Genomic DNA, 23,808 nt, shown 5'->3' on the forward strand with positions numbered 1-23,808 from the left:
GTAGGAAGTCTAACATATGAATTCTAAAGTTGTTAGATACATTGTAGATCTATATTTGTTTGAATTATTTGTAGGGTTTGCAATATGTTATAATACAGTATTTCAAACCTCTAGAAGAAACATTGAACCCTAGATGTAACGAAGGTTGTTATGAAATGCTCAAAGTCTTGACAAAGTAGTCTAGGGTTTATGACAAAAACCCTAGCAAGAAGTTGAAGTGTATGTGTTTCTAAGTTTGAGTATTTTGATGTCAAAAGTTGAATGCTTCCATGATTTTGATATGGTTAACCTCATTCTTTTATATATTTGGTTGTACTTGCTATCCAACTTATGCAGCTACATAATCTTCAAGATGGTGAAGATGTTCATTGATATGATACGCATGATGTGAATGATGATGGTCATGATAACTCTGATAAGAAGGATGGAAGCTATGAAGGATTCTCCAATGTTGTAGAAAATAAATGGAACTCCCTAAGTTAAGAGGGAGCTTGGATGAAAGTCAATCTCCCTAGGTTAAGAGGGAGTGATGGGTTTGGTTCTCTACTTCATGTGTCATGCACTAGACCAGGACTAACAGTTGTAAGTCTTCGTGAAGGCCATGAGTGAGAGAAGAAAAATGGAGAATATATTTTGAGGGGCTGCTAAGATAAGAAGAGCCGGATCTATTTGTAGAATATGTTGTTGCATGAGAAGTAGGAAAGGAAGCTGCATCATTGAGGAATTTTCTGTCAAGATTCATTGGGAAAGCTCTAAGTCCTACTGTGAAAAATTGAGAAGCAACATCAAGTTGTCTGGAAGACCCCGGAGGTTTGTATCTATTTATGTACATTTGAAAGTTTGTTACTGATTGGGGTTGTGTTTGTACAGGTAAATCTCTCGAAGGTTTGATAGCATGTTCTATATGCTTAGAGTTGTCGATCAGTTTGATTGGGAGAGATTTGTTGGCGATCTATTTGATCAAGGAGGATTTGTTATCGATTATAATAATCGGGAAGTTGAGGCTTTGTGTGTGAGACATTACCTAGGAGGACATCTTGTCGGCACTATGTCTTGATGTCTAGTTCCTGAAGTAGGGAGGGTGGAGTTGGTCATAGAACTCTGACCACGGATACGCACCTAGATCCTTGGGTTGATGGTTAGTAAGTAAGCATGATGGTACCTAGAGAGGCTAAAAGCTTTAGTCCATCTTAGTCCCACTTCAATAGATTGCCCTGGTCAGGAATCTAATCCGTGGCATTATGCTGCCTAAACTATTGAGAGACTTTAGATAGATTTCCCTGGTCAGGAATCTAGTTCGTGGCATTGTTGTGCCTAAATTGTTGAGAGACTTTGGATAGATTTCCCTAGTCAGGAATCTAGTCCATGGCATTATGATGCCTAAACTCTTCATAGTTCATATAGTTTGAGATCTTTTGTATGAATACCTCCCTAGTTAAGAGGGAGTGTTGAAAAATGTAACTAGGTTCGGTCTTCATAAAATGTATTTGTCAAAAGAATTTTTATTATTGTTACAATGACTTATTAAAGCATGGGTTTCATGCTTGGGTCATCATTTTATTAGTCAAAGTCCCCATTGTGGACTCCTAGGATTAATAAAGAGTCATTAGAGTCATTGTATATTTTATGAGACCCTTCTTGGGCTTTCAAACGATGTAAAAAGAATTATTTTTGAGTCAAAAATGAATTATGTAACCTCCACACCAAGTCGGCCTCAAGGAAGGCAATTTGACCTCATTGGAAGGCTATATATACAAGGCAATTCGACTTCATTTGGAGCATCTATCTCTCTCTCACATAGTTCGATATCTGAAGCTGGAAGCTGGGAAAAGTGCGAAGGTGAAGAAGGAGGCTAAAAGGAGTGCGAGTTTGGTCAAGAAGGAAGGGAAGGACAAAATCGAAGTTTTGGTATCTCTCTCTCTCTCTCTCTCTCTCTCTCGTGTGGGCTAGTTTAGGAGATCAAAATATCCTTGTCAAAGTCGAAGTTATTGCTGATGTCAGAAGTTGTCAAAGTCAAAGTTGTTGCTGATGCTGGAAGCTACAAAGGCAAAGCTATTGCTCATGTCGGAAGTTGTCAAAGTCGAAGTTGTTGCTGATGCCGGAAGCTGACAAGTCGAAGCTGCTGCTAATGCCGGAAGCTGCCAAGTTGAAGTTGCTAGGGTCGAAGTGTTGTTGCTACTAGGTCGAAGGTTGGATCAAAGAAGGAGAGGTTGGCTTGGTGTGGAGGAGGTCTTTGTCTAGGTTGAAGAGTCTCAAGGAAAACTATTGAAGGAAGAGATTTTGACTGGGTTTTCCCTAGATAGGGGTTTTGCCCTGGCAGAGTGCCTACATCTTGTGTCTTGTGTTTTTGTGATCTTCATGCACACATAATTTGGTAATTGCTTGATGAAAGATAATATAACAAATAAGTAAACGAAACAACATAATTCACAAGTAATTATCAACAAAGAGAAATATAACCCTAATCCTACTAGCATTGATTTCTCAACAGGAGATGACTTCTACTTCCTACAACCACAATGTTAGCAAGAAAATCGTCGCAAACACAAGACGTTAAAGATGAAACTCAATGTCAAATTTTACCACAAACCTACAATCACAAGTAAATGTCAAATTTTACCACAGACCTGCAATCACAAGTAATGTCAAATTTTGATGCCAAAACCCCACAATCAAGCCAAAAATTCCCAACAATGGAAGGGAAAGGCCCAATAAGGCCTACGATGTGGGAGAAAATGCCCTAGAAGAGTTGTCGCTAGCATAATTAGGCTTGCGGCTAAGGGAGAAAGGCCTTTAAGGCTTGTCGCAATCCCTAAAGGGGTTGTGGCTAGATAGGAGAGGAACTTAGGCCCTACGGCCAAGCCCCAAAAGTGCTGCCACTAGGGGATGATGCCCTTAAAGGATTGCGGCAAGGAGGAAAAGGGGGGTCGACGGCCTAAAAGGGAATCCCAAGGCTGCGACTAAGCCAAAGGATGGGGGTTTGTGAAAATTCCTAATCCTCAAGGAACCCCTTTTGCAACAAATTTGAATCTACTTCACCTTCTTGATTTTAATATACATTATCAAGTTATTCTTCTGAATATTGAAGCAAATTACTTTTGCAGCCTACACTACTTAAATTTGATTACATGAAACAAGGAAATTGAGCAAAGAACAAGATACATAGGACACAGGTATTTTTGGACAAAATAGTCCCCTGAAAAACCCAATGCAGGAAAATCGATGTAGCAACTCTGAGGGTTTTCTATTATTAAGCAATAATTCCAAATACAAATGCTAGATGCCCTCCCGGCAATCCAGTGACAAAGAAATACAATTGCGGAAAATCTGAGTGAGTTTTACCTCACTTCACCCGACAGATTCCGGCTGATCCGGCAGCAAAATTGGCTAACCACGACTACCTTTGCGCTAGCCTGCGTAGGCCTTACGTCAGCCTTACAGGCTCTACGTCAGCTCTACGTTGTCTCTTTTACCACTGCGTCAACCTTATCGGTTGTTCCGGCTTTTGCGTGGAGGGCAGCTTCAGCTTCTGCGCTAGCCCTTCTTGCTCTGCATTAGGCCTGCGTGGGCCCAGATTGGCCCAGCATTAGTCCTCTTAGCTGCTGCGCTGCCTCCAGTAGCTTCTCTCTACCTCTCTGTCAGTATTCCTGAACTATCCCTACCCATTTGCCACAACTGATCACCTAGTTCGAATTTCTCAGTTTTCTAGCCCCAGAAATCAAACTCTAGATCAATCTGTTCTCTCCATGTGTGTTTCTAAATGGACCCCAAGCCTCCTCCTTATACTTTTCTCGTTGAGACTTCAACGGCCGAGATTAAGTCTCTAATCAACAGTTAAGATTAAAACACAACTTGATCTGCCTTCTAGATCATTCTTACCCATATTTTGATTAATACCCATTAATATTTTAATTTTCCTAAGTTTAGACTTAGGAACCCTATTAAAAATATTAATTATTTTAATAAAATACAATCCAGGTGGAATTTCACCAAACGATTTCTAGGTTCTTTAGAACTCATGTGCCTTAGCCTCTCCACCAATTTTCATGGTTAGAGCACATCCAATGCTACCAAATACTAACAAGATCGAGGTCACTAAAGAGTTCGACGGCGAGGTTTAAGGCCTGAAAAGGCCACGCCCAGCCCCAAAGGGCTTGCGGCCAAGGAGAGGAAGGGAGTCGAGGGCCTAAAAAGGCCTCTAGGGTCACAGCTAGGCCTAGAAGACCAAAAAAAAATTTGAAACCCCTGCAATTGCACAAAACATGCCAATGATCACTTCAAAATGCTAGACAGATTCCCTTCTTCAGTTGGAAGTTGAATTGTTGGACGTTGGGGAGGCTAGAATTACCCTCAAGAGCTAGAGTAGCCTTCCTTGCTTGGATGAGTAGCCCAGAAAAAATTGTTGTTTCAAACCTTTGAACTATCACCTGCACAAATGAATAAAAGAATTCCAAACCCCAAATATATATACAAAATTAGAAAACCCCAAATACCCAAGTGTTGCAAAATAACAAGGGTTATAAAATGATTTACAAAATATTTACACATGTACAATATTTACAAAATAGAATTACAAGCTCTCATTAGCATATTAATTCCTTTTAGCCCGGGATCGAATAATAATTTTGAAAATATTTTTTAAATAAATGACAATGGATGAATAATTTTGAAAGATAAATTGGCCAAAACCTTTCTGCAAAATTAATTACCACCACGAAATCCTAGAGCCCAAACATGGTCAACTCTTCCCCGCAATCTATGAACTTGGAGCCCAAGGGTTAGTGTACTTGTAAATCTCTATAATTTTTTCAAGATAAAATTGTTAGATCATGTGGTGAATCAGATCACCTAAGATAGATTGTATCAATAGAATGTTCTTATCACCGACAAATGAAATAACAATTTGTAAAAAAAATATTCTACACAATATAGGATAACACATAGCTAACGCATACCACAGATCAGTAGAAGAAGAACACCATGTACTAAACCCCAAAGTCTTTCTATTATGATAAAAAATGTTCCCAACAGAGCAGCACCTCAATACCAGTGTTACAAGAAAAAAATCATCTAGAGATCATCCTGAAAATAGAAGCTCAATAGCTTCTTTATATAGAAAAACCCCTCCAAGTGGAAAATAATGGCTAGTTGGCTTGATCCTCGTCAAAATAATCTCGACCGTCAAAAATAACTTGATCATATTTTAATCTCCACCGTCAAAAAAAAATCGAGAAAAAAATTCGAATTTTTCTTAAAAACCACTTCTCATTAATCCAAAAATTAATATTTTGGATTAGTTTCCTCAAAATCTTGACTTTCACTTAACCATCAAGGTCCAAACGCTCAAATTCTCTTAAAATATCCATTTTTCCCTTGGTGGAGGACCTCCAAAGATTGACTTCTTTTTGACCCACGAATCTTTATTATTTTCCACTTTGAGAAAAATTAATTTCACTATAATTAATTTTTTACTCAAAATTAATTAATTTTTTAGCTTAGGATTTTTATTTAATTTAGCCAGAAAAATTAGTTAATTGACTCTAGAGGGGACTAAATCATTTTTCCACCCTTAAATATTTTAGCCATGGTGTCTGACTGCGAGAGACCATGCACTAAAATATTTTTACATCAAATAATTACAAATTCAACCCTTGAATGGGAAAACACCTTTAGACATAGACCCTCAATAATTTACCCAATTCTGCAACACAATATGATCTAGTATGAAACCAAGTGTGCTTGTAATAAAATAATTTAGCAATGGCGTCTCACTGTGAGTGACCATGCACTAGAATTATTCACAAACACACTTTTACAATAGACTCGATATAACACTAGGACTCACTGAAGACCTTGTCAATGAATTCCACCCTAGATTTGGGGTTTAAGTTGGAAAAAAAACTTTGTAGATTATCCGTGTTTACAAACACACATAATTCAGGGAGGTTAAAAAACTTCCTAGGATGAAATTCTTTGCCAAAATCAAAGGCTTACCTAGGTGTTGTTACATAATTAAATGGTCACACTAGCATTATTTACAATAAAACTTGTAGAAATTGGGTTTACAATGATGTAATCATGTTGGCTAATGACTTTCATCTTTGAAAAAATTTGTATCCTGCTTCCTCGGACTGCTGACAAAATTGTGGATAACACATCACTTTGACCATGGCACTTGGCCATGAAGTCTTCTCCCCTTTGTTACCATCATTGTTCACGTAACACCTACTAATTGAAGGGTGGACTAAGGAAATATTACTTCCTCTTGGGGGCTGGAAACACCTAATAGGGTTTTCCTTTAGCCACTCCTGCCTAGGGAGGAAATACCATTACGAGTTCAAAGCCTTGGTTTTGGAAGGGAAGTGTCAAATAGCCTTTTACATTCAATTTTCGTTCACTTTGATGGAAAAATTATTATTGTACCTGAGACTGGTTGTTTGCACTAGACTTTATGTTGTGATTGTCATGTGGTTCCACAACCATGACCTAGGCACCTCACCCACAAGTACCCAAGCTTTCAAAGAAGCATATTGAGACCCACGGGTGAAGCTTTGAGAGCCATGGGACTCCAAGCAGTAGCAGAGCATCACACACACCTTGGGCACCTCTAGAACCTAGAGCATTTTGGCACTTTGCTCTGCATTTGATGACTTTTGGGATGATGCACCTAGACCCAACATGCCCCCAAGCCGACCTCAGCACTTTGAGAGGGATGGTTGTTGATCCAAGGCCCAGATGAGGATGGTCTCACCCCTTCAAACATGGGAGGGTTAGCACCACCTTGGAAGCACTCAATGTTGGAGCAGAGAAGGATATTGTGACCATTCGAAGACCCAACCCTCAAAGGATGAATTTTAGATGCTTCTACATCAAGTTTGGCACCTAAAAGCACCAATGCATGCCTATTGGAGCTCAACGCATGGATGACGTTAGTTATTGTGTTGATTTGGGGTAGCATCGGATGTGCTCTAGCCATGAAAATTGGTGGAGAGGCTAAAGCACATGAGATCTCCAAGACCCAAGAATGGTTTGGGCAGATTCTAACCGGTTTGGGAGATATTAAAATAATTAATATTTTTAATGAGTTCCTAAGTCTAAACTTAGGAAAAATAAAATATTAATGGTTATTAATATAAAACTGAGTTAGAAGGTTCCAAAAGTCATGAATCAAGCCAAATCTAATCTTAGCCGTTGATTAGAGATTTAATCTCGGTCGTTGATGGACCAACGAGAAAAGTATAAGAGGAGGCTTGAGGGTCAGTTGGAGAACACACCAGAGTGATTAGTCATTCATTTTGCTAGAGCGGGTTTGCTAAGAAAAGTTGAATCAGTGATCAGCAGCGAGGGGCAGTGAGTAAGAGGCAGAGAGGGAGAGACTATACTGAGAAACCAGTGCAGAAGCAGAGACAGCCAGAGCAGCAACCAGTCCAGGCTACGCAGAGCCCAACAGAGGCAGCGCAGCGCCCAGAGAGACTGCGCCATCCACGCAGGGGGTAGAGGGAGTGACGCGGAAGCCTCCAAAGGCTACGCAACACCTTAGAGGGTTGACGCAGGTCAGCAGAGGGATAACACAGTGGCCAGAAGGGCCAGTGCTGTGCTTCGATTGTGCCGGAGAGGGTTTCTGTGGGACAAGTTTTCTAAATACCTGTTTCCGGATATAGAGGTATTGTTGCCGTATATTTTTCTCTGTCGAGTGAGCCGGTTTAGGCACCCAGTTGTACTCTGATAAATTGCATAATAATATAACCCTCTGAATAGCTGCACCAATTTTCCCGCATTGGGTTTTTCCGGGGACATTGGTCCAAAAATAACGGTGTGACTTGTGTGCTTGTTTTCCTTCAGTTGATGATCTGTAGATGTTGATATTGTACTTGTGTTTATTTTCAGTATTTACATGGTAAATAACTCGTTAAGTAATTAAACAAGTAGGAAGAAATAAACCAGATAGTACAGGAAGAATTTCTAACGGGTTAAACTTAGAAATTCCAACATATTGTAGCCCTACAACTCACACGTGGGATTTCTCTTGGTTTATTGTCTTGACTAGTTGGGTTGGCTTGTAACCCAATGCATCATTGTAATTTTACTTGAGATTTGAGGGCTTTTAAGCTAATTAAACATTGTTCCTCCTTATATAAATAGAGGTAAGGATCATTCTGTAAATCATCATCACTTGGAGAATTCAGCCTCTCTTACGAGAATTTCGACTTCTTGTTTCTTAGCAAGATGTGATCTATGGAATGTACTTTGCATGTAACATCCCCCGGTAACCTCGCAGGAAAATATATGGAATTAGGAAAAAAAATCATTTACCAATGTGTAACTTTCTAAATTACTTTTTATATTCCCTCAATGACTATTAGAATAACCATCATCGTTACATAGAGAAATATTTAGTAAAAGCATAGTGAGTTACACAACCATTAACTGCCATTGTTGTAGCATATTAACTTAAATTTCCTGTTGTAACTAAGCATCAATTCCATGATTCTTTTAACTCAATTAATAAATCACATACTTGATGTTGATTTGTGGTAGCATCGGATGTGGTCTAGCCACGAAATTTGGTGGAGAGGTTGGCACACATGAGATCTCCAATACTCAGAAATGGTTTGGCCAGATTCTAAACAATTCATGAGATACTAAAATAATTAATATTTTTAATGGAGTCCCTAAGTCTAAATTTAGGGAAATTAAAATATTAATGTGGATTAATATAAAATTGTGTTAGAATGGTCCAAGAGACATAGATCAAGCCAAATCTAATCTTAGTTGTTGGTTAGGGACTTAATCTCGGTCGTTGATATGTCAACGAGAAAAGTATAAGAGGAGGCTTGAGGGTCACTTGGAGGACACACCAAAGTGATCAGTCATTCTATTCTCTAGAGCGAGGTTTGCTATGAGAGATAGAATTAGTGATCGGGAGATGCAGCTGAGAGGAATTTGAGTACAAAGAGACAGAGAGGTAGAGATAGTGCCGGGAGAGCAACGTAGTAGCCGGGAAGAGTGACGCAGAGCTAGCCAGGGCTCACGCAGGGCTACGCAAAGGCAGTCAGGAGCTGCGCGGAGCCTCAAAGAGGCCAGCGTTGCTGACGCAGAGGGATAGAGGGCTGACGCAAGGCCTCCTAAGGCTGACGCAGAGGGATAGAAGGCTGACGCAAGTCCTCCTAAGGCTGACACAGACCCATCTGGAGTGACGCAGGGCTAGCACTGGGCAGAGAGGGGCTGACGCAGTCCAGAGAGAGGCTGACGCTAGGGTTTCTGGGGCAGATTTGTGTTGAGTAGCTGCCGGAAGATTTATCCCAGGTTTCAGCCAGGATATTTGTCAGAAAATGAGAGGTATTACTGCCAAGGAAATTCTCTGTTGGGTAGGCCAATTCCGGCACCCAGATTGTACTCTGATATTGCTTAATAAGAAAACCCTCAGATAACTGCACCAATTTTCCCGCATTGAGTTTTTCCGGGTACATTGGTCCAAAAATAATGGTGTCATGTGGTGTGTTTGTTCTTGTTTCTTTTAGTTGTTGATCTGTAATATGTTGAACATGCACTGGTGTTTATTTTCAGTATTTACTTTGTAAATAACTTGTTAAAGAAAAATAACAAGTAGGTAGGAATGAATCAGGAAAAGTGCATGAAGGGTTTCTAAACTAAGTAAACTTAGAAACTTCAACATGGTATTAGAGCATGATTGCAGATCACAAGAGGACTAAGAGACATCGGCCGAGCAGAGCAATAGCAGTAGAAAACAACTGTCCCGAGGTGACAGAAGTTGTTTCTAGCAACGCAAAAGCCAAGGAAGTGTGACGCAGAGCCAACTAGAGCCACGCAGAAGAAGCCAAGAACAACGCAGAGCCTCAGAGAGGCCAGTATTGCTGATGCAGAGAGTCAGAGGGTTGACACAGGGCATCCCAAGGCTAACGCAGACCCATCTGGGGTGACGCAGAGCCAATGTGGGGCAGAGGGGTTGACGCAGTTCACAGAGAGGCAATTGTTGGAGTCTAGAAGGCTTCAAGAATATTGCAGAGTGGAGCTGGTGAGATATTGTAGTCAGAACAGTACCTGACAGAGCAGAGCCAGAGGAGCTGCTACCGAGGGTTTCTAGCCGAGGAACCCGGATCAGCAGTGCGGTTGCACAAAACAATCAGAGTAGAGGGCATCTCGACAGCGGCAGAAGGATTTCCAGGAGGGAAATCAAGACTCAGAGGGAGTCCAGAAGAGAACTTCCAGACGGGAAGTAAAGACTTAGAGGAGTCAACAGAGAACTTCCAGGAGGGGAAGTAGAGGAGCATCATGGCACTACACGAAGTAAGAGACCAGGATACACTGGACGGAGCATCGAACTTCGTAGTCTGGAAGGCTAGAATCTTATTCGTACTTGACAGAAATCGTGTCAAGAACTTTGCCTTGAAGGTAATAGCTATCCCAATCAAACCCAATGATAACAACAAGTACGAGGAGGCAATGGCGAGCGCCAAGAGCATCATCCTTGATAGGGTCAAGGATCATGTAGTACCACACATAGCTGAGAAGGAAACGGCATTTGAGATGTGGGAGGCTCTCAAGAAATTGTACCAACATACTTCTGTGCAGAGAAGAATGCTACTTGAGAATCAGTTGAGGTCATATTAGATGAAGAAGGGAGAACCAATTGACATCTTCCTCGGAGGACTGAATGAGATCCGAAATCAGTTGACTGCTATAGAAGCGACACCAGATCAAGAGTTGATGGTGAGGACAACCCTGAATGTTGTCTCAGAATACTGGGAGGTATTTGTCCAAAGTATACTGGGCAAAGGAACTCTCCCACCTTGGGACGAGATGTGGGCAGCTCTTCGCCAGGAAGAGATCAGACGGCAGTCGAAGACAGGTAGCAGCAGCAAGGGGATCAAAGTCAAGCAGGAGGAGGAAGATGTTGCCCTAGCATCTGAGGGAAAGCAGGAAAAGCGGAAGAAGAAATATCTCTCCAAGATCAAGTGCTTCCACTGTGGGGAGCTGGGTCATTATGCGACCCAGTGTCCAAGGAAGAAGAGTAAGGGAGAGTCTTCCAAGACTAAGGCAACACCAGCAAGGGCAGAGAATGAAGTTTTGACAGACGATGATTGTGCCATGAGTGCACATGCACCACTTGAGCGGAAGTGAGGAGACATCGAGCTATAGTCAGGCAGACTACAGGCAATGAGGGGCAGGATCCTCGAGGTACCCAACCTCTTGGATTAGACCCTGCTACGGGAGCCCCGAAGAGGAGTAGCAAGATTGGCTGAGTTGGGTAGAGACGGATGTAGATGGAGCGGCAGAGAGAGCTACAGTGCAAGAGTCTCGAGACAACGTGAGGCTAGCAGGCTGCAGCAGTGCGAAAGGCACAGGAGTGTTGCACCAATGCAGGATGGCACAGGGAGGTGTGCAACGGTGAGAAATGTGGGGAGTTGTTGCAACAGCGCAGAGGTCAGAGAGGGAGCACTTGTCAACAGCAGAGGGAGCTTCAGCATCAGTGGGTGTCTCTAGCCCAACAAGGAGGTCAGATTGGGAGATCAGCTACTTACTCCTCATTAACTAAGTTGCAGTGCAACAGTCGACAGCACGATGTAGCATGATGAGAGGAGGTGTAGTGTGGATGCAGTGCTGGGAGAAAGGACCAGCAGCAGCACGGATGTAGAGGGAGTTGCAGTATGATGCAGCAGTGGTAGTGGCAGGGCCATGGGTAGCAATACAGGATGCAGCAATGCAGAGAATGGTGGACAGCAAGCCTAGCATCAGCACAGGGACCGATGTCGGATGATTGGAGTAATACTCAGTGAGGAGTATTGCTAGAGCATAGTACTTGCTAAGAGGGAGTGTTGATTTGAGGTAGCACCGGATGTGGTCTAGCCACGAAATTTGGTGGAGAGGTTGGGGCATATGAGATCTCCAATACCCAGAAAGGGTTTGGGCAGATTCTAAACAGTTCAAGAGATATTAAAATAATTAATATTTTTAATGGAGTCCCTAAGTCTAAACTTAGGGAAATTAAAATATTAATGTGGATTAATATAAAATTGTGTTAGAATGGTCCAAAAAACATGGATCAAGCCAGATCTAATCTTAGCTGTTGATTAGGGACTTAATCTCGGTCATTGATATGTCAACGAGAAAAGTATAAGAGGAGGCTTGAGGGTCACTTCGAGGACACACCAAAGTGATCAGTCATTCTATTCTCTAGAGCGAGGTTTGCTAAGAGAGATAGAATTAGTGATCAAGAGATGCGGCTGAGGGGAATTTGAGTACAGAGAAACAGAGAGGTAGAGATAGTGTCGGGAGAGCAGCGCAGTAGCCGGGGAGAGTGACGCAGAGCTAGCCAGGGCTCACGCAAGGCCACGCAGTGGCAGCCGGGTGTTGCGCAGAGCCTCAAAGAGGCCAGTGTTGTTGACGCAGAGGGCTAGAGCGCTGACGCAGGGCCTCCTAAGGCTGATGCAGACCCATCCGGGGTGACGCAGGGCCAGCATTGGGCAAAGAGGGGCTGACGCAGTCCAGAGAGACGCTGACACTGGGGCTTCTGGGGCAGATTTGTGCTGAGTAGATGCTGGAAGATTTATCTGGAGTTTCAGCCAGGAGATTTGTCAGAAACTGAGAGGTATTATTGCCAAGGAAATTCTTTGTTGCGTAGGCCAGTTCCGGCACCCAAATTGTACTCTGATATTGCTTAATAAGAAAACCCTCAGATAGATGCACTGGTTTTCCCGCATTGGGTTTTTCCAGTGACATTGGTCCAAAAATAATGGTGTCATGTGGTGTGTTCGTTCTTGTTTCTTTTAGTTGTTGATCTGTAATATGTTGAGCATGCACTAGTGTTTATTTTCAGTATTTACTTTGTAAAGAACTTGTTAAAGAAAAATATCAAGTAGGTAGGAATAAATCAGAAAAAGTGCATTAAGGGTTTTTAAACTAAGTAAACTTAGAAACTTCAACACTTGATAATACAAACATCACATCATGAAAGGGATTAACATCACAAGAATGAATAATATTTAATTATTCAACAACACTCATTTTACGAGAGATTTTACGGTAGCTTATGCTAAGAATATTACATACTCCCCCCTTTAAATGTAACAACCTATCTATAAAATAAATATTAAATAAATTATATTAATCAATTAATAAAATAATAAAAATAAATTAATGATAAAGTATTTTAATATAAGCCTAAACCTTTATATTAAAATCAAACAAAAGGATATTTAATCAAAAATCAATATACCTTTTAAAAAGAAATATATATGACGTGACATGGGAAGGGTGTCACGAGGAGATGAAGCGGTGGGTTGCTGGAGGAAGGGCGGCCACCGCCAAGAAACAATTTATAAACCAGAGAGAACAGTTTTGGGGGGGCATCAAGAAGAAGAAAAAAGAACGAAGGGGATACTGAAGAAGTACGAAACTTTATAAACTTGAGTTACCAACAAAAGGAGAGCTGGTTGTTCTGAGGTTTCTGGGCACGGGGGAACAGTCTGCTTCAACTGAGAAGCTTACTGGATTGAGTAGCGAGGTTCTGCTCAGTTTGGCTGGGTGGTTTCGGTCTTTTGGTAAACGGGAGCGAACTGGAGAAGTTCTGAAACATCTTCATCTGCAGCAGACATCCACAGCAGACCAAGTAAGTACTTATCATCGAATCAATCAATTAGTTATATGAAGTTTTGTATAAATTTAGAACAGAATTTTTTTTAAGGTTTCATACTCTGTTCAGGATAGATAGCTCTATAAAACTTCTTTACAATATTTACAGTTCAGTCAATCTTTATAGTTTCAGAAATGGTTCTTTAAATTAGTTCAGCCCTTACATTAAAGAGAACATCGTCCTCGATGTTCTTCTCTTGTTGGAACATTAAATTTTTCTCATAATATAACAATCTAAATAACCAAAAATGGAATCATTTCCCTTCAAAATGAAGGAATTTTATGTTCAATAAGTAGAAACAATAATGTTTATCAATAATCATAATACTTCCATAAGTACTCAGAGAGCACCAGCCCTCTAAATATCAAAATGATAAAAAATGCATCAAATGCGTATTGTCTTTTATTTAGGGGTTCCACCAGTCTTTCTATCCCACTGGTGTTGTAACCACTTCTAACATCTCCCAGTAACCTCGCAGGAAAATGCATGGAGTGCAAACTTTCATCTACAACTCTGACACCACTTGTAACATCCCCTGGTAACCTCGCAGGAAAATGCATCGAGTAAGGAATTTTTTTTGTCATTTACCAATGTGTAACTTTTTAAATTACTTTCTATATTCCCTCAATGACCATTAGAATAGCCATCATGTTACATAGAAAAATATTTAGTAAAAGCCATTGTTGTAGCATATTAACTTAAATTTCTTGTTGTAACTATGGATCAATTCCATGATTCTTTTAACTCAGTTAGTAAATCACATACTTGATAATATAAACATCACATCATGAAAGTAATTAAAATCATAAGAATTAATAATATTTAATTATTCAACAACACTCATTTTATGAAAGTTTTTATGGTAGCTTACGCTAGGGATATTACATTGCATGCTAGAGCTATTTTTCTTGTCTTTGGAGAAGTTATCTTGGATCAATGATGAATTATTCATGCATTTCATCTTGTAAGTAAGCTTTGTTGTTGAAATTTTTTTCATTTAACATCTAATGTATGGAATGTAATGGTTATATAGGGTTTTTCTATTATGCCCTAATTTGTTGAAAATCAATTGTATAGGATCTAGATAACCTCATTGTGTGTGTTACTCATACATGGCATGTGAATAATAGTCACCTTGGGAACTCGTGTTGCAATTCTCCCAAGTGCCTTTGATCCCTCACAAAGGTAATAGTTAGGGTTTTGATTGCTAGAGCATCAAAATATCCTTACTCCTTTGTAAGATCTAGCTAATTTTAAGCATCCATAGACTCCATCACCCTTGTACTAGGCATTGACCGGCCTTGTTGGTGATCAACTCAACTTTCTATCCATAAATTTTATTCTTTTCTCTCTCTTACCTAATTTGGCCCTCTTAAGGCCCATCGGCCAAGCTAGGGCTTGGTACAAATTCCTAGGGAAGAGGAATTTTTTTGTTTTGGAGAGTCTAAACATTAAGAGGATAGTGGTTGCCACAAAATCCCTCCTTTTGGTGGGCATTCACTTCAATTTCGTCCATAATTTCCTCTGCCCTAGTTGTTTGTCCTAAGGTAAACCCTAGTTGGTTTTAGCTTCAACTTGGTGGCTTTATGTGTTAGAAAATCAGAAAGACGATAAAGATTTTCTTGATCTTGATAATTACTTGTGATGTTTCTTATTATTATTATTCGTTATATCTTCTTCTTTAGTTCATCAAGCAATTACCAAAAGTAGCAGCACATAAAAAAATAGACACCAGATGTAGACACATGTCAGGGCAATAGCCCCCTCGAGGGGAAAACCCAGTCAAGATAATTCTTCCTTTCATTTGTATTCTTTGAGACTCTTCACCCTAGACCAAAGCCAGACCTTCCCTCCACAACATGTCAGCCTTCGAGAATTTCGACCTCTTCCCATCAACTTCGACTATGCAGCAACTTACGGCAACTGGCGACTTCGGCAACAATGAAACTTGGAAGACTTCGATCTCCCAATCTAGGGCACGAAACAGAGAGAGGGACACACCAAAATTTCAACTTTCCTTGTCTCCTTAGACTTCCCCAAACTCACATTCACTTTGGCTTCCCGGCAACAGAATTCGCACATTTTTCCCAGCTACAAGAGAACTTCACACTTCTGCCCAGCTACAAGAGAGTTCAAACTTTATGAGAAAATGATGTTCCAAATGAATTCGATGACCTTCCTTTTATAGGCTTCTTGTGGTGTCGAATAGGGTCCTTATGCTGACTTGATTTTCTCTTAGGCCGACATGGTGTGGAGGTGTTAAGATTAGGTATGTTCTATGCTAGAGCAATTTATTTAAATTTTCACAGTTAGTAATCACATCAGCATTATGATAAACTGCAGATAGAACATAAATATAAAACGCAGAAGACAAGCCAAGGCAAGAGGACACAAGATATGGCCGAGCCAGGGACAAACCCCACAATGTGTGGGGAAACCCTTGATCAATTCTTCTTTTATATTCAAAGTTCAGCAGAGAGAGAGATGGTACAAATACATTTGAAGTCAACACTTTGACTTGCCAAAATAAGAGATCAGACATCAGCGATATTTCATCATGAAGATGACAGGATAGTTCTGATGACAAGGACTACAGATCTGAACTCAGGTGAAGGCACACTTCTCAGTCCTCATACTTCAACTGATTCACCATGCTGCGTCCATCACTATGCTTATCCATGCCTTAGAACAGCAGTATTTAACACGTTGTTACAGCGATTTCCATGCTGCTCCTTTACATCGATCTTCTCCTTGTGACTATTTTTCCTTTAAGATCGAGATCATAACTATGCTTAGATCATTACTGTACCTTGAAATATGTCAAGACAGTATATGCTATACCGAGACCATAATTGAGATCTTGACTGCATCTGGAGGTATGCCAAGACAGAGTGTTCTCTGTTGGATAACATCATTACATATATACTGAGACCATGACTGTGTTTTCTTCCTACACCGAGATCTTCATGAGATCGTTCATTATGCCAAGACAAGGATCATTGAGAGGCTTTACTTCTGAGTTACCCATCCGAGAAATATAGGACCACTGTACTCATCCGAAGTACTGAACCACTACACTTGTCTGAAGTCCTGAACCACTGTAATTTCCTCTGAAGAATATCAGATGAATCCTAGTTCTGTGTGATTGTAATTACCCCGAAGTTTCAGAGATATTCGAGATTCCTGTACTACTGTACTTGTTATGATTATGCCGAGAATGTATACCGAGACTGCTACAGGAATATCTGCATCAAAGATATGTCGAGACCAAAGTTATGCTTGGAGAGAATGTCGAGGTTACTAGAGGCAAATCCAAACCCTTATCCGAGGTTGCTTCTGAGATTGAATACCCTTCATTGTAATGTCGAGATTGTCATGATTATGCCGAGAATGTATACCGAGACAGTGACTAAGATAATATATATATATATATGTCGAGATTGTCATAGCAACTGTAGGATCATTGTTATTACTGCGGTTAGTTATTATGTCAATACTGTACCTCTGAAAGAGCAGAGATATCTTTATGCTGAGATTATCTATCCATCTGAGGTTCCTTCTGTTCTATCCAACCGAGATCTAGCTTGACTGCACCTTATACCCATCCGAGGTGCAGTCAAGCCCTTCACTGAAAATCCATGTGGCTCTGCTCCATCTAGAATATGTGAAATTTCAGAGAGAATTTGCGAGTTGTGTTCATCTTCTTAAGCTACGTCAACATAAACGAGTCTCTGCGTTTAGGCTTCAACAAACAGCGTGTTATTTATCACAACGGCTAGATGACAGTGGCACCCTAGACTACGTATAGAAGTCCCTTAAGGGCTTCGTATAGAAGCTTCCTTTTACTGCGATTATCATATGGCCAGCGTAATGCTAGGCGTAAGGCCAGCGTAATGCCATGCGTATATGTATGAAGTGTTTCCATGAACAGCGTAGGGTTTCACTTCCTGAATAGCGTATAGAGATTCATCATGAACAGCATATAGGTTTGCATACTGACTGTAATTTAGGGCATCATCTGCGTGAGAGCTAGGGCATCATCTAGGCCAGCGTATTCTATGATCTCTCTTTCTCCAAAAACCCAAGACGTGGAGAGGAGGAGATCACTCAAGAATACATGTTCAAATGACATCAAATATTCATCTATTTATACTAAAACAAGGATGATGAATAGACACGTCGGTTGGGCTTCTAGAGCCTACATAAGAGCTGGTCGGCTTGATAATAATTACATAAACAAAATAAATTCATATCTCCATAAATACTTATCGGAATCGGATGATCTTTGGATCAATCCTACACCTCTCGACGAGAGGGATCCAATAAAAATATCAGCTGCTAGAAATAAGCTAACCCACATGGAGTTTGGCCCTAGTTGCCAATTTAACAGGAGGTTACATAATTCATATTTGACTCAATATTTAACCTTTTTACATGATTCAAAAGACCAAGAAGGGTCTCTTTAAATGTACGATATTCTATAAATTCGGAATAAATCCTAGAAGTCCTCAATGGGGACTTTGACCTAAAACATGGTGACCCAAGCATGAAACCCACCATGCTTTAATAAGTTACAATAATAATAATAATAATTCTTTTCTTTATTCTTTTGGCAAGTACATTACATAATGACTCAAGTACACTATTGAAGACCGAACATAGTTACATTTTCCAACACTCCCTCTTAACTAGGGAGGTATTCATAATGTACAAATACAATGGAAGATCTCAAACTATATGAAACATGAAGAACTTTAGGCATCACAATGCCATGGACTAGATTCCTGACTGGGGCAATCTATCAAAACAATCACTCAATAGTTTAGGCACTGCAATTCCAAGGACTAGATTCCTGACCAAGGCAATCTATCCAAGTGGGACTAAAATGGACTCAAGCTTTCAACCCCTTTAGGTACCCTTAGGCTTACTTGCTAACCATCAACCCAAAAATCTAGGTGTGTATCCAAAACAAAGCTCAATGATCAACACCACCTTTCCAACTTCTAGACATCAACACAATGTGTCAACCAGATGTCCTCCCAGGCAATGCTTCACTAACAAAGCCTCAGCACCCCTTGATCCAGCAAATCAAGAATGACTAATCTCTCCCAATCAAACTAATTGGTAACCAACATGCTATTAAATTCTTCGAGAGATTCACCTGTACAAACACAACCCCAATCAATAATATACTTTCACATGTACATAATCAAATACAAATCTTCGAGGTCTTACAAACAACTTGATGTTGCTTTTCAACTTTCTGTAGTAGGACTATCAAGCAAACCTTTGAAAAAAGATTCCTCAATCATATGTTTTCCTTCCTACTTCTCATGCAGCAAATATCCTCAGAAATTCATTCTTCAGTTAATACCAAGCTATGCCCTCCCTCTCAACCAAGAAGCACCTCTTTATCCGGACTCCCTCTTACTCTTAGGAAGATCTCTTCTATTCATGCTTCCTCCGGGAGATCAGCTTCTTCTTTTCAACATCGGAGAATCTTTCGTGGCTTCCAACCATTTCATCAAAGTTATACCCATAATGCTTAGCACATTAATGAGCATCTTCACCAAGTTGAAGATTGTGTACCTGCACAACTTCAATAGCAAGTACAACCAAATCTGCAGAAGCATGATGTTAGCCATATCAAAAACACGGAAGCATTTCAACTTTATTCATATCAGATACCCAGACTTAAACAAGAGACATATACTCTTCAACATCTTGCTAGGGACTTTGTTATACACCCTAGACTACTTTCTAACAACATTCATTCCATCTAGGGTTTCAATGCGTCTTCCAAAGGTATGACATACCTTACTACAACATATAGAAAACCCTAGAAACAATTCACACAAACATAGATCTACAAAGCCTCTATCATCCTTTCAAAATACATATGTCAGACTTCTCACTAGGGATTCATACAAATCCTAGATTTCATACAAAAGAATCAATCAAAGTCAATCACAGCTTAGTCATTAACCTGACCAGCTTTCACTAGGGTTAGTTCCAAACCCCTAGATTTTCAATCAACCATCAATCAGTCACTAGCTACTACTAGGGTTAGTCGCAAACACTAGATTTCCAAGCAATCATCAATCTCAACCAAAAATTCAAATTTCAACAAATTCTTCACAAATCTCAAGTTATCATATAGTCAATATTCATCAGAGATTTCTACTTCGACTAAGGTTCAACTTCAAAACCCTAGAATTCCATTTTGAAAAACTCAACAATCATCTCAAATCATCATATCACAGAGATTTTACTTTGACTAAGGTTTAATTCAAAAACCTTAGAATTCCATTTTCACAATCTCAACAATCATTACATACATAGATCTCAAATTGTTACATTTCACACTAGACAATGTCACTACTAGGATTTAACTGCAAAAACCTACATTTTCATTTTCAACAATCATCTAATAGATTTCAGATTGTTATATCACACATACTAGACAATTTTAACTTCACTAGGGTTTAGCTATAACACCCTAGATTTCCAGATATCATTATCCTAGAATCTCAAACAAGGACTTCCATTCAATCCTAAGACTCATGGCCATCTATGACTAGGCCAACACACATATCTAGGAATTCATAACCATACATATGCATATCATATGTCCAATAACATAAATACATTTGACCTAGACCAACCTAAGACTTCAACCAAAAGGACATATCCATATATATGCCTAGATTTTATCATAATGAAAAATACATTTCATATCATGTGTCAGTAAAACCCAACTTTATAATAATATCAAATAAGAGTTAGACACACAATCATTTTGATTACGCTAGGGTTTGATCAGAAAAACACACACATACCAAAGAAAACATTGCTAGGACAATGTAAGGGTCTTGCTCACACATTCCACCAAACCCCAATGAGCTAGGGTTCCAATGTAGAAACATAGCAAACCCTGCATTACCAAAACTTCAAAGGTTCCGGGATTTTAGACCTTATCACTCAATCCCTAATAAGTTAGGATTTTCGATCATACCAAAATCTCAAACATGACATCATCAATAAAACTTCAACTAGAATTTCACAATATCCCTAATTAGCTTTAGATATTCACAATAGCATACCCTTCGGTTAGGGTTTTCCAAAACCTGTTTAGGGTTCTACATAGTCTATCAAGTATATGAGTGGGGTGGGTAGATTTATCAAGAGATGAATCACCCAAACAAGAATCACTAAGATTCAATACAGCTAGTCATAAAAGAGTTAGTAATAGATCATCAAATGAATAATCCTTTCAATCAATGTATTCAAAGCATACCTTTGTTTCTTGACTAACCTTGTCTTGAGAGATCCTCCTTCAGATGTTTTCCATAATCAAGACAATAGAGGGAGAAAGGTGATTAGTATTTAATATAATCAAAACTAAATGAGTACAAGAACCCAAAACTGAAAAGACATGAGATACTTATCTTTGGGAGTTGTTTGGAGCTCCCTCCAAAGCTTGAGGGAAACCTACAAACTTAAAAACAATACAAAAATATCTTTTCGGAAAATATGTTAAAAACCTATAAATTCTAAAACATATAAAATAAGATAGGTAAAGCTACAAGCAAAGGACTTAATAGTGTAAGTCCCTAATGTCAGGTTCTTCGGGCTTGACTTTCTTCGAGTCTCCTTCTTTAGCAAAGTTGGCTTGATCCCTTCCTCTCTTCTTATTCTTTGGATTCTCGGGACAATCACTTTTGTAGTGACCCTTCTTATGACATTGATAGCACTCTATCTTGGACATATCAACTTTCTTCCTTGCTCCCTTCGATCTGTTTCCTTTATGATGAGCAACATAAGCATTTGATACTCCTTCAGGATTGGCAACCATTGAGATCCTTAATTCTTCTTGACTACAGGCAGTTCATAATTCTTCAAAGGTGGGAGCTATCTTCCAACTGTTGAGACTTGCAGCAAATGCATCCCAAGAGGGTGGCAATCCTAATAGGGCAGTGATCACAAGTTCTTTGTCTGGAACGATCTTATCGATGGCCAAGGGATCATCCCTAAGTCTAGCTATCTTCACAAAGAAGGTAGCCATAGTATCTTCTTTAGTCATCTTCGTAGTTCTCAGCTCATTCTTCAGACTTGCTACTTGACCAATATTCTTAAAAGTAAACAGCTTCGACAAGGCTTCATATATCTCCTAAGCATGATCGATGTTAGCTATGAATGGGACAAGATTGTCTTTTATCCCTTCTACCATTAGAGTCATAGCCACTAATTCTAAATCCCTGAATTTCGCTTTGTCAGTATCATTGACTTCTTCTGTAGGCTTCTTGACATTTCCTTTTACTAAATCCAGCACCTTGTTCTTCTCGAGGATTAGGTCAATCCTCTTCTTCCAGGATCTGAAGTTAGATGCTCCTTCAAGTTTGTTCTCACCCTTCACTGAGTTAGACATCTTCCTTGAATATATTGGACTCCTTCCCTGAGATAGTACCTACGAATGGATCAAATGCTTGAGACTACCTTTTTCTTCTGTCTTTACCAAAGCTCTTATACCATGTTGGAAAATCGGAAAGGCAGTAAAGGCTTTCTTGATTTTGATAATTACTTGTGATGTTTCTTATTATTATTATTCTTTATATCTTCTTCTTTAGTTCATCAAGCAATTACCAAAAGCAACAACACGTAAACCAATAGACACCAGATGTAGGCACATGCCAGGGAAAAATGCCCCTCGAGGGGAAAACCCAGTCAAGATAATTCTTCCTTTCAATAGTATTCTTTGAGACTCTTCACCCTAGACCAAGTCTAGCCCTTCCCTCCACACCATGTTAGCCTCCCAGAATTTCGAACTCTTCCCAACAACTTTGACTATGCAGCAACTGGCAGCTTCCGGCAACAGTGAAACTTGGAAGACTTCGATCTCCCAATCTAGGGCACGAAACAGAGAGAGACACACACCAAAATTTTGATTTTCCTTGTCTCCTTAGACTTCCCCAAACTCGCATTCACTTCGGCTTCCCCGCAATAGACTTCGCACCTTTTTTCCCGCTACAAGAGAACTTCACACTTTTGCCCAGCTACAAGAGAGTTTGAACTTGATGAGAGAATGATGCTCCAAATGAATTCGATGGCCTTCCTTTTATAGGCTTCTTGTGGGGTCTAATAGGGTCCTTAGGCCGACTTGATCTTCTCTTAGGTTGACATGGTGTGGAGGTTACATAATTCATATTTGACTCAATACTTAACCTTTTCACATGATTCAAAAGCCCAAGAATGGTCTCTTTAAATCTACAATAATTCTATAGACTCGGAATAAATCCTAGAAGTCCTCAATGGGGACTTTGATCTAAAACATGGTGACCCAAGCATGAAACCAATGCTTTAATAAGTCACAATAATAATAATAAGTCTTTTCTTTATGCTTTTGACAAGTACATTACATAATAACTCAAGTACATTATTGAAGACCGAACATAGTTACATTTTCCAACATCTTGAGGATTTCATATGCCTTGTCCTTGTTGGAATACATTGTGGGAAACCCTTTCTCTATACCTTGACCTTTGGCCATCACAATCATCAACCTACTAATCAAGCCCTTGGTCTTGTACGAATTCAACCTCTCTAAGGAAAGTGATTGCCTGCGCTTGGAGCATTGTGCCTAAATTACTCTACAGTACCAAGAATGATGTAGAAGCACCTAAAAATCATCCTTTGAGGGTTGGCCCTCAAATCTTTATCAATGACTCTAAGATCCCCAAAATCCACCTAGGGCACCATAACGGGGTCTCCTAGGTCTCTAGGTGTTACTAGCCTTCCGAAGTCTTTAAAGGTGAGACCATCCTCATTTGCACCCTGAATCAGATGCCATCCCTCATATGGTGCTAGGTCAGACTGGGGGCATGCTCAGTACAGGTGTATCATCGTGAAGAATCCTACAATGTAGTGCAAAGTGGCAAAACGTCTTGGGTGAAAGAGGTGCCCAAGGGTAGGTATGATCTGTTGTTGCTCAGAGACCCAAGGTTCTCAATACTTCATCTATGGGTGCCAATATATTTCTCTGGGGCCAAGGTACCTATGGGTAAGGTGCCCAGGTCATGGGTTGGTAAACCACCTGACAATCACAACACAATGTCTAGTGAAAGCACCAGGTCGTAAGCTTGAATGTAATGGTGTTA

At 39.9% G+C, this 23,808-nt stretch overlaps 1 protein-coding gene across 1 annotated transcript in view; it reads right to left on the minus strand.

Moving 5' to 3' along the window:
* LOC149153018 (uncharacterized) overlaps positions 1 to 23,808 on the minus strand; it is a 206,223-nt gene that overhangs the window by 76,655 nt on the left and 105,760 nt on the right. The gene's annotated exons all lie outside the window — the stretch shown is intronic.

This window comes from Pinus tabuliformis, chromosome 9 (genome assembly GCF_031772625.1).
Source record: "Pinus tabuliformis cultivar Carrire ecotype Pingquan chromosome 9, CPIR1, whole genome shotgun sequence".
Lineage (NCBI taxonomy): Eukaryota > Viridiplantae > Streptophyta > Pinopsida > Pinales > Pinaceae > Pinus > Pinus tabuliformis.